Below are 22,540 nucleotides of genomic sequence, written 5' to 3' on the forward strand. Positions count from 1 at the left end.
ACGCCCCCTCTTAAACCTCAGTGAATACCTATTCATGCAAACACTGCTTTTCCAAATATAGTTCCGTTGCTACATTTGTAGGTAATCAAAGTGATACATGGAAATAGCATCCATTTGCCAGGATGCTAGTGTTTAAATTAGTGCTAGGTAATAAGTTTTAATGTGTATTCGTCGAAATTAAACTATCGTGAGAGTGAGACATATTTAAAAATATTTGATCACTACGGTTACCTCACTAGTATTTTTAGTCGCTTTTGGCGATATGTTTCGGATTCGTAATAGTCCTTCCTCAGGCTCGAGTGAGGCGCGGGCAGTGCACGGAGTACAGCCGCCGCAGTGTGCAGTTAATTCTTCATTAACTGCACACTTCCACGTCCATTTTATGCCAAAATGCTCTCCAACTGTTGGATCGATTTCTATCAAACATAAATAAGAACCACCGCAAGGAAACTCGCTTTCACGTAAAAAAAAACGCATCGAAATCGGTCTATCCGTTGGAGAGCTACGATGCAACAGACAGACAGACATTGGCGTCAAACATATTTTATAATTTGAATTTCAATCGGTAATCGGTAAGGTTCAACCAGAAAAAACTGTTTGAGGTAGGTAGAGAGGTATTTTGAATTAGACAGATTCATGTTTTTGAGACGTATCTGTCTGGTAGGTAATGTGATATTCTTTCCTTCCAATTATCCAACCTACTGAATGGATTATAACGACTAAGCTACCCGTATTCTAAAGTTGAAAATATCGTATTTTCTGATAACATCAGCATCACATTATATTTTTCAATACCTACAACTTCCAAAGTAGCATAACGGAAGTTCTCAACGAAAAACTCAAATATTGACACTGAAAAGAGCGTTGACATTGACATTTGGCCTCTAAAGCCTATTTTAACAAAAATCGATATCTACCGAAATAAACGTATTAATGCTTCCATGTGTCTGGTGTGTCAACTTTAATCAACAATCATTGTATAATAGAATGAAGTACCTTTTCAAATATCCAACTTTGAGTAAACTTGGTGTATTATTAGCGTGTATATTTTGTGTAAACTAATTTGTGTTTGAACTAACAATGTGATAATGACATGTGGGGCACGTGATTATATACAGAATGGTTATTTCAATAACCATAATTTTAAAGACGACTTACGATAGAACGAACGGTCCGGGTCTGGGCCGAGGCGCAGAACACTTCGTTTTCTATGGAAAGCATCAAGTGATCACCCGTCATAGAAAACAAGGTGTCGGAAGCCGCGGGTCCTTAGAGCGTTTTCACATTGACTGATCCGATATAGTAAAATGTACAACATAATGTGTTTTTAGTTAACCTAACCTAAACTTAAGCAATTATTAACCTTAAACGTCGCCTACGCTTAAAACCCGTCATCTGCATCGAAGATCTGGGTGGCTCCACTTCTTAAATACATTTTAGGAGAATACATTAATTCTGCCAAAGGAAATATTTTGTTCAGAGACCGCCGTATTTGACCTTTTTATGGCCTGGCCGCATAGCCAACATGCCAATCGCTTACGCTCCGTAGCGATCGAAACGCAACTGTCACTGTCGCACTAATATGGAAGAGTGATAGAGAGGCACAAAGCGTTTCGTTATCGAAGCGATACCGATTGTCACCTTGGCTAGGCCGGCTGAGCACACTCCACTATATCTGACGCTACGTATTTAAACTAATTACAGACATAGATATATCCTATTGAAAGTACAAAGTTACAGAGCAATCTATGTAGCTAGTCTTTTTAAAATGAGAGCGGAACTACGTTTGTATGGAGAACCGAGCTTGCCGGAGACCCTTAACACGGACTTTTAGGCGTTTCCCTTCAGATACAGTCAGCATAGATCGTTATAAAATTCAAATTTATTTTTGTCTTATACACTCCATATTGTTGTTGAGTTTGTCTCTGTAGACATTTTACGGAATCCATGCCCAAATTTTTGGACTTTTGATTTATTATTTTATGATAATTTAATAACGGAAATGCATTTGTAACATGATATAACGGTAACAAATATCCAAATAAAAAATATTTGGTTCAAATATAAACTTCATGCATGAGGCTAATTGAATGAGTGTCGACTCGAAAGGAAGTTGATGACACCGTAGAATATATCGATCGGGAGGACGAATCTGTTAAGCAATTTGATATAGAATAGTTAAGTATAAAGTTTCTTAGTGTATTTTTATTAGTTTCATAATGAATCTCGTCGTTATTTATATATATATTATATATAGTATATATGTATATTATATTTGTATATATGTGATTATATGTTATTTTTATTTTATTTTTGCTGTTGTATTTGTAGCACCGCCCACAATTTCTCTGCTTAGCCTTAAGGTTGACGGTAGAGAATGCCTTATGGCATTAAGTCCGCCTTTTGTACTGTAAGGTTTTCTTTCGTGCAATAAAGATTAAATAAATAAATAAATAAATAAATAAATAAATAAATAAATAGTTTTTATTCGCAAACACACAGACAATAGAAGTGGCACGAAATGGCCCCATCTCAGCAAGTTGCTGGCGACTCCCAGCGCTGATCTTCCGATGAGACCATCAAGTGAGATATAATCACGGAAGGTAACATGCAAAAAGATAGAAACAAAATATGGCGAAAAGAAATATAAATATATAATATGAACATGTGGTTTTGATGAAATTTTTTTTTGCTAGTGATTCCAATCTTTCTTTATACTTAGTTCTGAGACATGGACTAATCGAGCAAATCTGATCATGCGTATCATCGCGTTTGAAATGTGTTGACACGTTGGTTATTGTGGTGTGAGTTGGTATTGACGGCACGAGACCTCAGGGACTCCTTCGGCTATGGTGTACTGAACTGCACATAATGCAACTAAAGCTACACGCTTGGTGAGGAACAGAAGCCTATGGAGGAACTTGGGCACGTAGCCAACATGCCAATTTACGCTCTGTAGCGAACGAAACTCAACTGCCACTGTCGCACTACCAGCGCTGGCTTTATAGCCAGCATTGTGCTGAGTTGGGTACATTTCGTGATGCACACTTAATGACTTTTTTTTCTTGCTGTTGTTGTCTGTACATGTGTTGTGATCGTCATGAATAAATATCTTTTATCTTTATAGTGATAGAGAGCCACAAAGCGTTGCGTTGTCGTAGCGCAAGCGATTGTCACCTTAGCACCAAGGTCTTCTATAGAAGTACATGATGTCACGACCCTCAGCACGAGGAAATGACTAAAGGAGAAAAATCTTATTTTGACATGGCTTGACCGTGAGTGCCGATTAGCGTTGGCGGCTCACATGCACAAAATAAAATCGTCTCATATAAGGCATTTCGCTCGCACTTATTGATGCCCGTCGGATTCTTGATAATACGATCAAGGTGTTATCAAAATGAGATGAAATAAAAATGAGATGAAAGTATTAAATCAGAATCAGCTCTCATGCTCGTGCGAGTTTTCGTCGTACGTTCGTTTTCAATCACATCTCGATTAACGTCTACATCAGGGCACCTACCGCGCACCACGTTCGACGTGTCGTTTCCCTGTCACACTTATGTACGAACAGTACGAATTTTACAAGAGCGACAGAGAGGCAACACGTCGAACGTACGCCCTCAGATACGTCCCGTCCGGTTATAGTCTGTCCGATTTCAAAGATCAAGTTCGCCATAGATTTACTATACGGACGGACAGGCTATACTTCTAAGGACACTTCTTTTAAAAATATTTTAGAGTAGGTATCTTGACTGTCTTTTAGATTTGGGTCTATTTATTTAAATATCTCTGTTGCTATCTGTGTTCCCAAACATTGCCTTCTTGACACGTCTCTGAACGAACTCTAAGTGGGTCCCATCAAAACCTCATCGTATGAACCATGTTTCACAAAAACTAGATTTTTATGACCAAGTTTCTTATGGGCAATTATTTGTAAATTGGAAAGAAAATGTGTCATGAAGCCTCGTTAACATCAGCAGCCGCTCCGTTGATTAATTTGAGAAACACACACACACACACACATTTGGTTAGACACATGAGGCAAAAAATATCAAAAATTAAAACCATACTTCGTACTTCAGTTCGCAATTATCTTCCGTAAATTTCATAACACACGAATTCCGGGTGTCTAAATTTCACTACACAAATTAGTCAACCATAATGCGTTCTATTTCTATGTTCATTAAATTTTCACGCCGTTTTGGTATTCCGGGCCCCGTTCGATTCCCAGATTTGTAATTGAAATTGCATTTCTATTTCGGACTGTAATCCGAAAATAGATCAGACGGATGTCCAAAACAATAGGATGTTCCACAATTTTTTATTAATGGTATCAGTCGATCAGCCGGCCTAGCCAAGGTGACAATCCGTATCGCTTCGATAACGAAACGCTTTGTGTCTCTCCATCACTCTTCCATATTAGTGCGACAGTAACAGTTGCGTTTCGATCGCTACGGAGCGTAAGCGATTGGCATGTTGGCTACGCGGCCTGATTTGTTTTGAGGATCAAATGTCTGTATGGGACCCATTGTCTTAAAGCAATGCAAAAGTCACAAATGATGGTCAAAGTCTGGCACCCGCACTTTACTGACGAAACGCTTCTAACAAATTGGCATTACGTCGTGACTTCAGCATGTAACGTCGCTATTGCTTAGAAGCCGTGGAAAACAAGGAAATTGCGATTTTGTCGGTGAAATATTGCGTTTATGTATATTGTTGCACAAAAATTTCCCGCAAATTGCACATTTACAGGCGTATTATATATGGCTTCATTTACGTGATAAAATAACTGTCACTTTTTAACACCGTGGGTTAGAAAGTGACGGATATCGTTTTATCACGCTGTCACGTAGACAAGAACGACCACCATATCCATGCGTACCATCGCCCACACTTAACTGTCCATTGCTAAAGTAATCCTTATTACACAAGACATAAGGTCCACCGATGAACAGTTATGAGTGTTGCTGTTTGTACTCATCCTTTTTGTCCAAAGCCTTTTATAATACACATGTGAAAAATCTAAATGCGTAACAGTGTCCCGAGCCCAACTCAAAGGTCGTTTGTATAAAAAATGGAAGTCAACATTTGTGTTACGGAAATACTACATTGGCGGCCGAACATTTGCGTAAAACGTACGAGGGTAGGTTATAGGTTATAGGTGTTCGCGGGCTAGGTTTCCGCAACTCGACGTCTTACGATGCGCCTATTTTGCGTGATGGGTTGCCGGCACTACTCCTGCCAACCCAACTCCTCCAAGAAGCCTAGCAGACCCTTGATGTTGCCGACGACTTCTGGGAGAGACCCCGGCGAACCGAGGTATTGTGCCCGGTATTCTGCCACCCCTGGACATTCGAGGATGACGTGGGCGGCTGTCTCTTCTGCCTCCATGCATGCCCTGCAAAGGGGGCTATCTGTAACACGCATGGTTAGTAAGTGTTTGTTTAGTGAGGCGTGGCCAGTTATGGCTCCAGTTAGTAGCCGGAGTTGTGGCCACGTACGAGGGTAATTCCACGCAGTGTTGGCCGAAACGTTAATGCAATTAACCATTAACAGGTACAAATTGAACCGTAAACTGTAAACGTCCTTTACGGTTTACGGTTCAATTTGTACTGGTTAATGGTTAATTGCAATTAACGTTCGGCCAACACTGATTCCACGAAAAGTAGCTACGATTTCATTGCGATGAAGATGCAAATTAACGTATCATTATGTGTGATGGGACGTGCCTATATTGTGAGCAATATAGTTAACTATTCGGGTACATTTTTTCTATGCTTTCATCATATGTTGCTTGCCACTAAGAGCGTTTTCACATTGTCCGATCCGATATCGGATACGACCACAAACAAAAATAAAAAAGTTTTTATATATTCAATTATTATTTGTTGTACAAAAGAAAGCGTTAATGCAAAAATAAAAATAAAACTGATGCCATAGGGAATTTTCTAGAGGCGGTTTTTCTCCAAAGGTCATAATATCATATGACATCCGAAATCGGATAGCAAAATGTGACAGTATGGGGTTCTTCAAAAAAGGAGTGTACAGGTTTTTAAAGGGTCGGCAACGCGCATGTAATATCTCTGGTGTTGCAGGCGTCCATAGGCTACGGTGACTGTTTACCATCAGGCAGGCCGTATGCTTGTTTGCCACCGTCGTGGTAAAAAAAAAGAAACGCTCTAAAAGGGTCCGGTAAGAAAACAGGCTTTATACTTAATTTATTTTAAAATGTCCACTGTCCAATAACCTATTCTAAAAAAGTTTTTGACACATATACGTCCGTTTTCCATCGCATCGACTTTTCTTTGCTCTACGCTGTGCAATATCAAAGAGGATATAATAAGATAGAGCGGTACTGTCATAGTATACTGTAATTTTGTAACCACTGTAAATTCACTGCCATCTATCGACATACTTTAAAACTAAAAATTTAGATTAATAAAAATACGTTTAAATGTATTTAAATATGGATAAATGATTTTTTTATTTGCATTAATTATTTTTATATGATTTTGACCAATGTTCTTTCACTGATATGCCTTAAAATTATAAATAACAAACGAAACTGTCAACGCCCTCTATACGAGAGTAGGCCAAAACTAGTGGCGCCATCTAATCGAGAATCAAATTTTCGTGATTTTCGAGACACGTTTTTTCTTTAGACTGTATCCATCTATTACGGAGTTATATCTAGCTAGTAGCTGTTTTCCAATGCTGGAGGTAGATTTGATCCGCCCACGTCCCGCCTACAAATTTAATATGAGCTTCTCGGATTGAAATCAATCGAGTGCGAGCTGAAAAATATTTTCTTAAATATTCTACGACGATGAGAAATGCAATCTTATTAATTTGTAAACAAGGTGACACAGTGGGTAAAACAGTGTCGTACAAATGCCGTAAAATGGGGTGAGTAAGGTTCGCGGGGCGAGATGGGTTATGAATGGGGAGAGAAGGATTGAAAGGGGGGTGAGATGGGTTTTTAAGGCTACTGCTACAAAAATAATGTATTCCAAATAAAATGGAGCTATAGTAATACTCATAATAAGAAAAAACTATCCAACAATCTTCCAAAATCACCTTTGTATGAAAACCCATCTCACCCCAACTACGAAGGACTACGGAGTGAGGTGGAGTTTCCTGTTTATCGTCAAAGTTATGAAATGGAACTACCCAAAATAAAATAAAAACTAAAATACAAACGTCCGGAACACTTATTATAAATACACCATTCAGTTTGCATAAAATAAAATTTTCCCCTCACTAGCTCGGAAAGCCGTGTTTTATCCTTTAAAACAAGCGGGGAAAAACGCATTTTATCCACTAGTGGGGAAAGTAATTTGACCTTGAATGAAGCGTGTTTAAGTAGCTTGACAGATAACAAAACGTAAAACGCTCATAATAATGGTTCGTTCGATATTAATTATCACTAAATAAATGGTTTGAGAATCTAATAAAAAATACCAAATTTAGCTTTATTTAATAATTTTAAGTCATAAACTTTAAAATTCCATAAGAAACGTTAGATTTTTTATAATGATGTTAAATATAATTCTGAACGCACAAGTTGACATTTCATACGTCAGGTCAGAACAGAAATGTCAACATTGTCAACAAATTTTTTACTTAAAAACAATTTTCACCGACTCACGTAAAAATCAGAATTTCCAGTGTTTTCTGTTATAATATCGTACAAAATAAGTGATTCCAGTGATGAAGATGATCTAACGCCTGTGGATGTTGCACTTTCCTCGCTATAGTGAGAGGAAAAGTTTTGTGTTACACACGGGTGCAAATGTATTTTCCCCTCACTAGCTCGGAAAGCCGTCTTTTATCCTTTAAAACAAGCGGGGAAAAACGCATTTTATCCACTAGTGGGGAAAGTAATTTGACCTTGGATGGAGCGTGTTTAAGTAGCTTGACAGATAACAAAACGTAAAACGCTTATAATAATGGTTCGTTCGATATTTATTATCATTAAATAAATGGTTTGAGAATCTAATAAAAAATACCAGATTTAGCTTTATTTAATGATTTTAAGTCATAAACCTTAAAATTCCATAATAAACGTTTGTTTTTAAATAATTATGTTAAATATAATTCTGAACGCACAAGTTAAGTCGATGCAATTTCAAAACGCATCATTGACATTTCATACGTCAGAAATGTCAACATTGTCAACAAAAATTTTACTTAATAACTTCTCACGTAAAAGTACAGAATTTCCAGAGGTTTTTGTTATAGTATCGTAAAAAAATGAGTGATTCCAGTGATGAAGATGATCTAACGCCTCTGGATGTTGCACTTTCCTCGCTATAGTGAGGGGCAAAATTTTGGGTTACACACGGGTGCAAAATTGTATTTTACTTCTCGTGTGTTAAAACACTCGCTACGCTCAGGATTCTATTTTAGAACCACTCGCTTCGCTCGTGGTTCAACTATAGAATACTTTCGCTTGCTCGTGTTTCAATTCCACACTCGCGGGTAAAATACAACTTTGCACCCTTGTATAACAAATAACTATTTACTTCTCGTGTGTTGAAACACTTGCTACGCTCAGGATTATATTTTAGAACCACTCGCTTCGCTCGTGGTTCAACTATAGAATCCTTTCGCTTGCTCGTGTTTCAATTCCACACTCGCGGGTAAAATACAACTTTGCACCCTTGTATAACAAATAACTATTAATCGAGGTTTGAATGTCAGTTTTGCTCCTACTCTATTTTACGGTACCTATAATTCTTACATAATTATAGCGTTACCGTTAATAAGTTATGGACAGGCTCAAGTAATAATAATAGCGGTTATAATAAGTTGAAATTTTCTTAGTAAACCCATAATCTGCTAATTCGGAGACAAAGATGGGTGATAAAGTTGCGAATTACCTTTTCGCACATGTATCGGTACAACATTTTACAGTACATATGGCAATTTAAATTTTCGAAATAGTTACGTAATGTGCTAATTATCGCACTAGTACGGTAATGTATCACCATATGTACCTACTGTAAATAACTAACTATAGTAACGTAACGGAATTGTAACGGAATCAATTTGCTCGCGCTGTTCAATTATCCTAAGTGGCTGACTTCAAGGCATCGGGAAACATGCTTATATTAAAAATATCGTTGGATTGAGAACCTCCTTTGTTCCTCTATTTAAAAAAACCGGCCAAGTGCGAGTCGGACTCGCGCACCGAGGGTCCCGTACTTTTTAATATTTGTTGTTATAGCGGCAACAGAAATACATCATCTGTGAAAATTTCAACTGTCTAGCTATCACGGTTCATGAGATACATCCTGGTGACAGACGGACGGACAGACGAACAGCGGAGTCTTAGTAATAGGGTCCCGTTTTTACCCTTTGGGTACGGAACCCTAAAAAAGAAATAAATAGGTGATGAAAAAGGGCCTGAAGATTTTCATATGACATGCAATATCGTGGGTCATTCGACGGCAAGAGATACATACACCATATTACTGCGTGTTCCTTCTATTTGATGCGCATTATTTGTGTTAATGTATGTCTCGATAAATGTTGCTTTTTATCCCTAGAATACATATAGGTACTTATGTAAAATACACGCTTAAGTTCACTCGGTCTTAATAAGCTTTATCCTGGGTTATTTTACCCCTAGCCATAAAAGCTTTTTTATTACCTACTAGCGATCCGCCCCGGCTTCGCACGGGTGCAATGCAGATGTATTATACATATTAACCTTCCGCTTCAATTATTCTATCTGTTTAAAAAACCGCATCAAAATCCGTTACGTAGTTTTAAAGATCTACCTATAAGCATACATAGGGACAGACATCCATCCAGACTATATTGTTTCCTGCTGCTCTGGTTCGCGATCGCCATTAAAGATTCTTCAAAAGGCGTCCGGTTTTATATCCCATAGCCCAGTATTTAATCCATCGCTTTCACCTAATAATCTAGTTCATTTTTAGATGCCATCAACTCCCAATAAATAGTCCTTATTCATATTCATATTCATATGTGTCGCCAAACTCACACATTCATAGTTAAGTACAACACGGCATACATTAATAAATTAAGGAAGATACCAATGATAGATATAACTCCGTAATAAATAAAATTTGATTCTCGATCAGATGGCGCCACTAGTTTTAGCCTGCTCTCGTATAGAGGGCGTTGACGGTTTCGTTTGTTATTTATAATTTTAACGCATATCAGTGAAAGTCACAATCATATAAAAATAATTAATGAAAGTAAAAAAGTCATTTTTCCATATTTAAATACATTTTAACGTATTTTTATAAATCTTCATTTTTAGTTTTAAAGTATTTCGATAGATGGCAGTGAATTTACAGTGGTTACAAAATTTACTATGACAGTACCGCTCTATTTTATTATATCCTCTTTGAAGATACTTATTGAGAAATGTTATTACTTGACGAATTTTTTGAGGTGATCAATATTTAGCGAACATGACATAATATACTGAATTAGAATGAATTTATAAAAAATAATTCTAATTTAAAACAAATTGAAATGCACGACTTATATAATTATAAAACATCTATCAAATTATCTACCTATAGTGTGGCATGATTATTATTGTACTTAATTGTAATTTTTATTGAGATATTAAGTTTAGTTGTTAATGTACCTTAACATGCCCTATATTGTATGCCCTAGCAGGGTATCATGTACCTACTAAGACTAAGACTAAACTGTAAGACCTTAATGTACTGATGAGCATGATAACAATGGATTAAATGAATATGAATATGAATAATAGCAACTTTCCATTCGAATAGGGTTTTACCGGTTGACATTTTTAGAATGAATATATCAACTGTAGGTAACATATACCACGGTCTAAAATATAACGTGGTCCCATAACGCTCGGTGTATCTACCCCTTACATTTCATTAAAGTGCAAAAAGAGCATCTTCGTGTTGCCTTTGCCTCCGCGCACGCCTCCCAAATGTCCAGAACACCATTGTTCTGTGATGGAAAAGACATGCTTATAAGGCCCACTTCCCATCCCATAAACCCAGTGTCAAATTGTACTGGTAACCTTGGTAATTCCAGGTTTAACCAGTTACCACGGGTTAGTGGAATGGTGGAAGGCCTAAGTAAAGGATACCTATGTGCCGGCAGAGAGAAATCAAATTAAAATCTAACCTACTGATTATCTAAAATAATATATCTAATCTTCTTGATTGTTTTTCTTATATTGCTTAAATACATTTATACAAGTAGATTCGAAAACGTAGATGTGTTTGTAGTTGTGTGATGATTGTTTTTTTTATATTACCTACTCGTATGTATTTTTTTTTATTACAAAAAGGCAAGCATTTGACCGCAATCTCACCTGATGGTAAGTGCCGATGCAGTCTAGGATGGATCATGCTTACCTAAAAGATGTCTATTCACTCTCGATTTAAAAAGATCCAAGAATCAGTGGATATCATTTCTGGTTAAACCTAGGTACGTTTCCACCCCTTGAATAAACTAAATGCCCTTTTGAACTCGGGCGTTTTATTTCAAGCTGCTGTATAAATTTGTCACTTAAATAAAAGCACAAGAACTTATCAATTAATTATTAAATGGATCAGAAGGCTGCATCAAAAGGGACAAACTGTTTTCAACCCTCGTTCTTAGTTAATAGAGTGCAGTATCAAAGTGGTTAATTGTTTCTTTAAGCTATTTTGTGTAAAATTCGCTTTAATCGAAAGTAATAAGAAAGTTTAATAGAAATAGGTGCGGGCCACCGCTCCGTGAAACGCCTCGGGCAGGGTTGGCACTTGCCAGCACCATTTAAGGCCGTCCCATCGGTTTGCCACTATCACTGACACATTTCGCAAGAAAGAACGGGAAAGACGATTGTTGATTTTTATTTATTTTAAAAACGTTGCCTTACAATATCGAAATTCGAAAGCTGTTAAATTACTATATTTAAATTATTGTTTTTTCTTAATTTTTTTTGTCTATTATGTCACATAATAAATAACCGAATAAAGTTTGATCAAAAGTCCGAGTTAGAGGTTACTTTGGGAATTAATTGTATCGAGCGAAGTGTCATAATTCGTGTATCGGAAGCTGTGTTATTAAAGATAATATAATCAAGAACTACATATATTTTTTCACGTCTAAGAATATCAACGTCTCTTAGAAAAATATGATCATATAAGATTTTTCGCCTTCTGGCTCAGGGAACGGCCCTAAGAGAATTAAAAAGAGCCAACCGCCGATTAGGATGCGTTCCAGCGGGATTGGCGGGATCCTGCTCAGCACAGGGAGGATTGGAAAAGGGAGAGGGGAGGCCTTTGCTCAGCAGTGGGACACACACATAGGCTAATTAAAATAAAAGAGGAGCAAACGGAAAATTGTAGTATTTAACCCGCGATCAAAGAGAAGGGGAGTTAGAGTTAAAGTTAATAAAAATAAACTAAAATATTTACACATAAACTACACTATATTAGCAAGAACAGACTCCAACCAAAACCGTAAAAGGTTAAAGTTGGCTCGATAGAATAAAAATACGAAAACAAGGGTACACGGAAAGAACATGTCTAGTCACTTTAGTAACATTATGAGTAATCGAGGTTTTAAAATTTGGAACCATGTCAAAATGTATGGTAATTGGTCTTTCTTAACTAAAAACAAATGTGTTACATATATTATACAGTGGTAGCAAAAGATATAACCAATAGTTCATTAAGAGCTCTACATTTTGAAATGAAAATCTCATTTTCCAAAAAAAGTGACTAGACATGTTATTTCCGTGTACCCTTCATATCATATATTTTAGTAACATAACATTATTCTAATTATTCTTAGTTGTACATCGTTACGCCGCATACCGTAGCAGGATATATTGGATTGGACAATGTGAAAACGCTCTTACTTTATAATATACTCAACGTTTCACCGCAAAAATCGAAAAATATGTACCTACAACAAATTTTATTGCCCGGAGGGCCTACCCCGAAAACGGAATATCGAAATTTCGTTATCTGCCTCTCTATCAACTCACACCACAAACAAATTCAAGCATTAGAGAGGCAGATAACGAAATTTTGATTTTCACGGTAGACGCTCTGGACACAGCTCCCTAAATACTGGAAGAAATTACACCGATATATAATATCCGAAATTAGTATAATTATAACACAATATTATTTCTTTTCCTAGCTATTAGCAACCCTACAAATCCAAACAGTCCCTTCAAACAATCCTGCCCACGCGCACAGAGAACAGACGCTATCAATCTGTCCGGTCGTGAAATGGCCGCTTTACTACTTCACAACAACTCATTCCAATTGCACCTTAATTGTTGTGCTGTAAAGTGCATATTACAACTCCTTGTCAATAGCACATACGATGGACGAAACTGCCGCTTTAATGCTTCACAACAACTCGTTTAATTTTGTACCCTAACTCTAATGTGTTAAAGTGCATATTATATACGTGTCAAGTCCACGCCGACGTCGCAAAACAGAGGACGTAGCGTTTTGACAGGACGGACGACCGAGTTCAAGTAATTTGTGTTGAGTGGCCGTCGAAATTGTCAAAACGAAAAGTTTTGGCAGACGTGAGGGAATGTAGATGTGTCCCGTAGGTGTATTTGTACAATACAAACTGGTACAGTCACCGTCAGATATATATATTGGAGCGTCCGTAGTGGTCAAAAATATCTAAACATGCATATTTGGCCGCTCTGACATATCTGATGGCGCCACAACGCCCCCGTCACGCTAAAAAAATAGATATGCGCGCGAACAGTGTTGGCCGAAACGTTAATGCAATTAACCATTAACCAGTACAAATTGAACCGTAAACTGTAACCGTCCGTTACGGTTTACGGTTCAATTTGTACTGGTTAATGCTTAATTGCAATTAACTTTCGGCCAACACTGCGCGCGAAAAGGTAAATTCAAACTCATTTCACATTGTTCGATCTGATATCGGATGACTTTTGGAGAGAGGCAGCTACTAGAAAGTGCCCTATACCATCGTATCATTTTTACAATAAATACTTATTTAATTTATGTAAAAAGGGATTTTTCATTTCACTTCTTTGTGGATCAGATATCCGATATCGGATCGGACAGTTTTAAAACGCTCTAAAACACGAGTGAAAGAAAATATAATTAGGTACTTACAAAAGGTAATCACGGTCTATATCCCGGTCAATATCCATACTACCTATAATATTATAAATGCGAAAGTCTGTCTGTCTGTCTGTGTGTTCCCTCTTCACGCTTAAACCGCTGAACCGATTTAGATGAAATTTGGCATAGAGATAGGTTGAGTCCCTGAGAAGGACATAGGCTAGTTTTTATCCCGAAAATCATCCCTTAAGAAAGTAAAAAGCGGGGTGGAATTGAGATAATTAACGAAGTGCCTGCTAATTTGTGTGCATAATATGCTCAAATTTAGATTGCTATGAGAATTTTTCCAGGCGCTATACTTACTTTAGCTGCTGTTACTAAGTCCGCGCAGACGAAGTCGCGGGCAAAAGCTAGTAAGTCTATAACCGTGAATCATTCAAAACTCTAATTAGGTACTTACTTCTTGTGTCACAGATAGCTGTTTATTAAAGATAATCCCCATAGTTAATAGGTACTCTCATGGAAGTTATTATATCCACAGCTTTAATAAATCGATCACTGTATACCACAAAGATAGAGCGGTACTGTCATAGTAAATTTTGTAACCACTGTAAATTCACTGCCATCTATCGACATACTTTAAAACTAAAAATGAAGATTTATAAAAATACGTTAAAATGTATTTAAATATAGATAAATGTTTTTTTTATTTGCATTAATTATTTTTATATGATATTGACCCATGTTCTTTCACTGATATGCGTTAAAATTATAAATAACAAAAGAAACCGTCAGCGCCCTCTATACGAGAGTAGGCCAAAACTAGTGGCGCCATCTGATCGAGAATCAAATTTTCGTGGATTTTCGAGGCACGTTTTTCCTTAGACTGTATCCATCTATTACGGAGTTATATCTATCTTTGCCACAAAGTAAACCATTCATTCGTTCTTTTTAAACGGTTTTATTCAATACCAATACCGGCCTCGTTCAATCCATTCAACTCAGAATGCTACAGAATGCTGCAAATTGCAAAAGTAGAAAGAAAAATAGCAACTATTTCCGCCGCGGAAACGAAGACTTTGCGCCACTAATACAGTTATACTACAGTTCGTTAGTTATAATACAGTTTAGATACAGTATTATTTAGTCAAATAAATAATCACTACACCTTATAAAACAAAGACTGCGGCGTCTGTCTGTTTGTGTGTAATGTATGTTCGCGATAAACTCGTAAACTATTTACTGAACGAATTATCATGCGGTTTTCAGTTTTCACCTATCAATAGAGTGATTCTTGACGAAGGTTTAGGTGTAAAATTTGTTAAGGTTTTATGTAACCCGTGCGAAGCCGGGGCGGGTCGCTAGTAGCTAAAAAAAAATTATGCAATAGAAAGTTATATATATAGTTATATATAGTCTCATAGCGAAGAGTCTCGACCAACACCTTGAGCGACTCTCGCTAGGTGGTTGGATCAAGGGTCAGACGCAGAACGCGGTGATCTTGGACACGGCGCGGATAGTCCGCCGGTTCCTCGCTCTGCGGCCCTGACCACCGGCAGCTTGGGCCCTGCCCCGCTGCTGGCGGCACCCTAGGTTAGATTTTTTATAATGTGTTTATATATATTTTGTATTGTTTTGTGTTTTTATATTTTACTTTCATATACATATTATAAAAAACCTAACGTAAGAAAAATAATAAATATAGAGAATAATATATTATTTACTTAGCGCTTAGCGCATGAAGTTTACCAAATAACCAAATCTATATTCTGCAATGTGTGCTTTATCTTACTGTTTTTTTTCTTCTTCTTAAATTATTTAACGATAATCATGATGCGGGATCTATTTCAACATAATCTGTGAAAAAAGCTCAACTAAAACTGTTTCAGTCAAACGGAAGGCTTTGAGCGTCTGTTTTTACTATCAGTATTGGAAGACAAAAATAACAAATAAGTATCGGAAACCAAGACAAAAATAACAAATAAGTATTGGAAACCAAGACAAAAATAACAAATAAGTATCGGAAACCAAGACAAAAATAACAAATAAGTATTGGAAACCAAGACAAAAATAACAAATAAGTATTGGAAACCAAGACAAAAATAACAAATAAGTATTGGAAACCAAGACAAAAACAACAAATAAGTATTGGAAACCAAGACAAAAATAACAAATAAGTATTGGAAACCAAGACAAAAATAACAAATAAGTATCGAAAACCAATACAAAAATAACAAATAAGTATTGGAAACCAAGACAAAAATAACAAATAAGTATTGGAAACCAAGACAAAAATAACAAATAAGTATTGGAAACCAAGACAAAAATAACAAATAAGTATCGGAAACCAAGACAAAAATAACAAATAAGTATTGGAAACCAAGACAAAAATAACAAATAAGTATTGGAAACCAAGACAAAAATAACAAATAAGTATTGGAAATGGAAACCAAGACAAAAATAACAAATAAGTCTTGTCCATGCCGATTCGTCCTAACTGATGAGACGACTACGTGTTATCCTGAGGGCCACGGAGCGCATAAAATAATGTGACTGCTACATAATGGAACGCATTATAATTTATATGATGTGTTCAGAAATTGCGTGTTATTGCTGCATTTGATCGCACTGTTTGAGGGGCCCACTGATTATCAGTCCGCCGGAAGATATCAGCCTGTCAGTTAGAACAAAAATTTTACAGTTCCGAACTGACAGGCCGATATCGTCCGGCGGACTGGTAATCAGTGGGCCCCTTATGACATTTCATTTCAAATAAAACACGATTTATATTAGAAATGAAGCCGAGTTAAATTCCTTTCTTTTTCAATGATATTTGATATTTGAATGTCATTATAACTCAATAATAATATTTTCAGAGAGCATCAGGTTTCAGGTTTTGTTTTTTAGCATAAGTTTAAATTGTACTTGGATTTTATGACACTAATGACTGTATTTTAATAAATGTATTGTGGATTCTTGGTTATCAGAGATATATTGTATAAAGTGTGTGCAAATCAATTTATCTTTAGTGCTGGCCGCAATTTGCGATTTTTGAACGCATCATAGAGGTTTTATGATAAGTGTTAGAAATTAGTTATTTACGATACAAGTGCGGAAAAGAGGAAATTCGAAACGAGTGGCGATAAATTAAAACACGACCGCAGGGAGTGTTTTAAATCGACACGAGTTGCGAATTACCTATTCGCACGTGTATCGTACAACGTTTTACAGTACATATGGCCCTTTAAACTTTCACCATATGCACGCTACTTGACCACATGCTATTTGACGCACTAGTGCGAGAAAGTAGCACCATACGTACAGTAAAAGTATTTTTTCATTTCTCATGCTCTGAAAGAGGGTCATTGTTGTTCTAAAAGGTGCGCAGAAAATGATACGTGTCTGCACTAGAGCATTTTACGTTCGAAGTACGACTTTTTTAATTTTTTTACGATACGCAATTGAAATTTGAGTTTAAATGGATTTGTAATAAATTTTTCATTTTGATATTTGACTCTCCATTCCATAAATAACGATACTTTTGTCTGAATTGTTAATTGAAAGTACCCTCAAGAAATACTATAAAAATGTATACTTAGTCATGTTTTAAAAAAAATACATGCATTTTACTTTCCTCGTATTCGAAATGAAAAGTAGAGTGTTTAACTCGGGTGAAAGGCATCATTTCTGCCTCGGACTATTGGCGCTCTCACTGCATTCGAGCGCCAAAATACCTCGGCAGAAATGAGTGCCTTTCGTCCCTTGGTTAACAATCTACTATTTAAACACTAAAAATTGACTTACATTATCACGGGAAGGTAAAAAAATACGTATAAAAGCCATTGTCAACACATCATAAAGATCAAAGCGTTGTATCGATCCGTCGACAGTCGACCAACTCTATTATAAGTACTACCTGCTTGATCTCTTGTTGCATATTTTATAAGTTGCAGGTGACATTAATAATACACCTCGACTCGACAATGCCACATCAAAGTGGAGTCAAAGATAGTTGTTAAAGAAGTTAGCAATTTTAACGATTTGGATACGTGGGCAGTTTCAATTCAACTTGTACTTTAAACTGACACGTTCCCGACAAATGTAGATGAGTAGATGCGTACGCAACATCGCTGGCCCACTACCTTTGATGTGCACACGAAAAACCGACACCGTGGCCATCCCATCGCCATCCCGCCGCGCCATAAGCCATCCGACACAACTACCCTCTCTACACGCTGGCCCATCTTAGCGGACTATGGTATGATGGCCCATCGTTTAGAGGAGCCATGACATTGAGCTTGACACTTAACTGTATGCCATTAACCGATCGTTAATGGCATACAGTTAAGTGAAAACGCCCACATATTTGTAAGACTAACATCATACAACTTTTAAGAAGTCAATTGTTTTAACATACCTATAAGGATAGTGTGAAAATTAGGCTTTAAAGGCCATTTATTTTATGATGTCTACAGGAAAAACGCAAAACCCTCATATAGTATGAATTTTCTCCAACGATTTTTAGGCCCAAGACCCTAATACGTTAGTCGCGTGCCGAGCGCGTGCCAATTGTTGCTTTAAAGCAACCATGTCATTAAAAAGCAACTATCGTGATAGTATTAAGGCTCAAAATGTAACAGCTCATTCTGTGATAACGAGTTTGGGTAATGAAAGACGATCGGTTACCTGTGTGTGGTCTCAGAATTACAGAGCTGCTACATCAATTTGAACCATATAAATAGGACGGTCAAATGTCTTTTTAAATGCGTTTGTTCCCGTTCAGTCAGTAGCGGTAGCATTGCTAACCGCTGAACAAAAGAAAGGCTTTTGTTTAACAGATTAGGATGTGAGGCGTAAAAATCATTTGAGAAAATTCATACCATACTAAAAAATGACCCTGCTATGTGACAACGCTAGTCCGAAAAACGGATAGAGCTAGAAAGGGACGATTGCCCGTTCCCACTTGGAAAATTTTGTTCCAGTTTGAAAATGTAAACGCTGTCAAAGTAACCTTTACGCTTTCAAGTAAGGTTTACATTAGCTCGCTAGCGCCCGTGACCTTGGTGTGTGAATGACGTTTTTGTTTATGACGTAAAGCTTTAAAACTGTTAATCAATATATATATACTGGTATATATATATACTAGTGCATTTTTGTCCCCATCGCCCGGTTACTAGTAGGGATATGGTGGACTACTACAACAACACTTTATACCAATATTTTCGAATTGTCAACCATTGTTCAGAAACTTGTCTCTGCCCGCCGTAAGCACTGCGCTTGCGCCCTGACACTCAGAATTTGATGGAATTACTGGAAATCGTACCGAGATCGACGCACCGGCGCGATCTATACATAGTACTTATACTTCTCACGCACTATTCCAACGCGCGTATTTCCAACGTATTAATCTCAATCTATCTATATTACGTATTATACAACTGTATTTTGATATTTTTGATACGACCACATATTCTAGGGGTAATTCGTATAGGCCTTGTTTTTTCAAGCTTTTTATTAACTTGCAATGTATTTATGTAGGTATGTAGTATGTAACTATGTTTGTACGGGTCAAATCTTGCAAGTTAAATTTGACCCCCATCTCGTCCCGTGGGAGTCGTATAAGACTAAGGGAAAACTGGCGGCAGATATTATGCATATGAGCAAAGCTCGCCCGTATCCTTCGCGGGATCCTTGCCCACAAGACCTGTGCGCGCCGCCACCACAGTAAAAAAATATATACACGGGCAATCGAGATAGCAACAGGCGGGTTGATGTACGAAAAGGTACAAAGGTAAAGGTAAGGTAAGAGCACTGAGTTATTATTACTATAGAGAAGCCATACCAAAGAGTGATATTGTCGAAATCACAACCTGTATCACGCGACCAAAACGTCGTAAGCGCCGAAAAATTCATGGCGCTTACGCGTTTAGGTCGCGCGATTCACGCTCCGCTTCGGTTCTGATGTTCCGGTTCTATTATACTTAGTAATAATAGTTCAATATTCTAGCCCTCAAAAATCGACCCGCTTAACCTGCACTTATCAAGGCTGGACTGCACTTGAAAACTAAATTGTTTTACTGAACTTTGTACGCTCCCTTTACTCGGCTCTATCACCTATAGGCGAAGTCTCAAAATCCCAGAGCAAATTACGAACAGATGAGATTAGGGATGACACGGCATGGGTTTTTAAACGAAAAAAAAATCGAATAACCTCAACATGAAACATATTCTCACATATTTGTCAAAAACTGTAATTCTTGATACAAATTTTTATCGCTGTTTGTACTTTTCTTTGAAAGAAATCGAAAAAGAAAACACGTGATACTCTTCAAACTGATTATCATGTCATCTGAGCACTTCCACGGTCCATTTTTATCGTTAAGTGAAGGTGATAGACGATAGACGACAAAAATGGAACCGTGCTGCGCCCGGAGTAGTTTAATCCGATTTATAGTTGTAAGTGATATGTAGATTTCTCACGTCAACTTTTTTTATGGCACAAGTTTTTGGCGTGCAGACTCGCGCGTTTGCTATAAATATAGCGATCTTAAAGACTAGCTGAAATGCAATTAAGTATCTTAGCTCTGTACGGTGGTGATGGTGTATATGATGGTCGTTCTTGACTACATGTATGAGAGCGTGATAAATCGGTGTTAAAAAATATCGGTATTTTATCACATGGATTAAGCCATCCACAATATGCCTGCTGGAGGCTAAATCCTTTTCCAGGCCTCACCAATTTACAAGGTTTTCCCAAAAAATGATTTTCTTTGATGATTCATTTGAAGATAAGTTCTGTGCAGTTGTTAACCTGAAATCTGAATACTAAAGTTGAAATTCTATTGTCGCGTATTTGGTCGGTATGTCGTACTAATATATGCTTGGGTTAACATTCAGCAGGTGAAATTTTTAACTCGGTCGTGTTTTTTCTTTTAAATAAAAATAGTACCTAGTTATTTACATTCGCAATATTTCAAGCATTTAGGGTTCCTAAAGGGTCCTAATGCGAATTTAATCCCACAATCTCTCTACTTCACCTTACGTAAGATTGACTTGTATTAGATAATGCCTTATGAATGAATGAATATTATTTAATAATAACTTTTACTAATGCATATTTTTACATCGTACAATAAGATTTTCATTCAATAAACATAATAAATCAGAGACAACCCTGCCGTAATCACGGCGCAGCGCCGGGCGCCGACAATTTGCTCATATGCACAATGAGAGGAGAGAAGAGAGAAATGAATGCGTTAACTCTTTACCTATATATCCCTGGCCGGCTACGCTTTGTCCTATTTACTATTTAAATGTCCAGCAACAAGTTTAGAATAGGTGAATACTTTTCTCGAAACATGCTCAAAATATCTCTCTCACCGATAATAGGGTTGAATTTTATAACTAAATCTAGTTAAATAGATAGAAAATGAGCAATTTATCACAATAAATTGGAAACTTAAAAAATATATGCGAATAATAAATTTTAGTTTCAAACAAAAAATTTGCTTCCAAAAAGGAAAAAAAATAATGGTACCTACCATTCGATTCCATTTTATACATTTTATTAAAAAATATATTGTATAGCAACAATATACATAAACACAATATTTCACTTTTCTATCCCGCGGTGTTAAAAAGTGACAGTTATTTTATCACGTAGATAAAGCCATCCATAATACGCCTGCAAATGTGCAATTTGCGGGAATTTTTTGAGCAACAGTATACATAAACGCAATATTTCACAAAATCGCAATTTCCTTGTTTTCTACGGCTTCTAAGCAATAGCGACGTTACACGCTGACGTCACGATGTAATGTCAATTTGTTAGAAGCGTTTCGTCGGTAAAGTGTGGGTGCAAGACTGACCATCATTTGTGACTTGTATTGCTTTAAGACAATGGGTCCCATGCAGACATTTGATCCTCAAAACAAACCTGATCGACTGATATCATTAATAGAAAATTGTGGAATACCCTATTGCATGGTACATACTGACCTAGGGTCACCTAGGCCAACAAACTGACCTTAACCTAGATTTTTATAGGTTATAATTAGGGATTATGTAGGTAGACACTGTCACACTCTCTTGAGCAACTCAACAACCCTAACAAACTACCTACTAGCAATTACAGTTAACGTGACAATCCACTGTGATCCTACTTAGCACATTCACTGCCAGCGCCCCTAGGCGGGTTCTCTGTTCGTAGGCGCTTTTCGCTAAAAAGCGGAAAAACCGCATTATAGGAAACAAACGTAGCTCGTAGCTCGCGCTGGCAGTGAATCGCTGATATGGCACCATAACAAGGACGTCTCACTAAGTTTCATGTACGAGTGGTTTCAATTGTCCAATTTCTTGGTCCAATGTGTATGCGTCTCACATTTTGCCTAATAAGAGAGTGAGACGCCATGCACATTGGACAAAATAATAGGTGGAATACGATCCCACGACGTACA

General features: G+C 37.1%; 1 protein-coding gene across 1 annotated transcript in view; it reads left to right on the top strand.

Moving 5' to 3' along the window:
* LOC134755169 (uncharacterized) overlaps positions 1–22,540 on the top strand; it is a 36,064-nt gene that overhangs the window by 7,937 nt on the left and 5,587 nt on the right. The window lies entirely within an intron of this gene.

Source organism: Cydia strobilella, chromosome Z (genome assembly GCF_947568885.1).
Source record: "Cydia strobilella chromosome Z, ilCydStro3.1, whole genome shotgun sequence".
Taxonomy (NCBI): domain Eukaryota; kingdom Metazoa; phylum Arthropoda; class Insecta; order Lepidoptera; family Tortricidae; genus Cydia; species Cydia strobilella.